Source organism: Tarenaya hassleriana, unplaced genomic scaffold (genome assembly GCF_000463585.1).
Source record: "Tarenaya hassleriana unplaced genomic scaffold, ASM46358v1 Cleome178, whole genome shotgun sequence".
NCBI lineage: Eukaryota > Viridiplantae > Streptophyta > Magnoliopsida > Brassicales > Cleomaceae > Tarenaya > Tarenaya hassleriana.
This window is the reverse complement of record NW_010965198.1, coordinates 39,735-40,609: the sequence shown is the minus strand read 5'-3', so window position 1 is coordinate 40,609 and position 875 is coordinate 39,735.

Genomic DNA, 875 nt, shown 5'->3' with positions numbered 1-875 from the left:
CTTCCTCTGCATGCACCTTAGGTGTCTCGGATGTCGTCCCTTCCTCTACAGCAGTGGTAGGGATCGTCTCAGGCAAGTTCTTTCCGCTCCTTAGCTCAATGGCATTGATGTGCTCTCGTGGATTTGGTTCCGGCTTTCCAGGAAACGTGCCTTGCGGTCAAGAAGGTTGTGACGCAAGCTGTGCTATCTGCGTGTCTGCGAGCTTCATGTGTGCGTCCATCCCATCAAGTCTCCTCTCAAAGGTTTCTTGCCTAGTTCTAATGCTCTGCACCTCGGTTTTCAGCTCAGTAAACGACGTCTTTTGGTCGAGCATTAGCTGGGTAAGCATCGTCTTGATGTCTGCTTCTTCATTCTTTGCCGGTGGAGGAGCTCGGTAACCCTGATTCTGCTGCCCGTATCCTGGATTCTGTTGCGCATATCCTGATTCTGCCCCTGAAAACACCCTGTTGCTGCACATTCAATGCTCCGGGGGGTTCTGAGGGATTCTGGAAACACCCTGCTGCTGCACATTCAATGCTCCGCTCGAGTTTCCGTAGGAGAAACCAGGATGGTTCCTAGGCGCGTTCGGGTTGTAGAGATTGGAAAGATTCTGGTATTGATTCCTTCCCACGTAGTTGACGTCCTCAACCGGTTCTTCCTCTAATGTGGCCTGATCTACCAAGAACATTCCAGGCTGGACCTTCGACGGGTTAGACGTATTCTTGAGTCCCATGTGCTGCTTGATTGCCGATAGATCTGACATGACTGCTTTCAAGGCTACGGACTCGCCCAAATCTACCCGTCCCGTAGAGCGTCTGATGCTGTCTCCTGACATCCCTCTTGCTTTGGCCATCTTGGCGATCTGCATCTCTAGGGTGTCAAAGGGAATGTCGTAT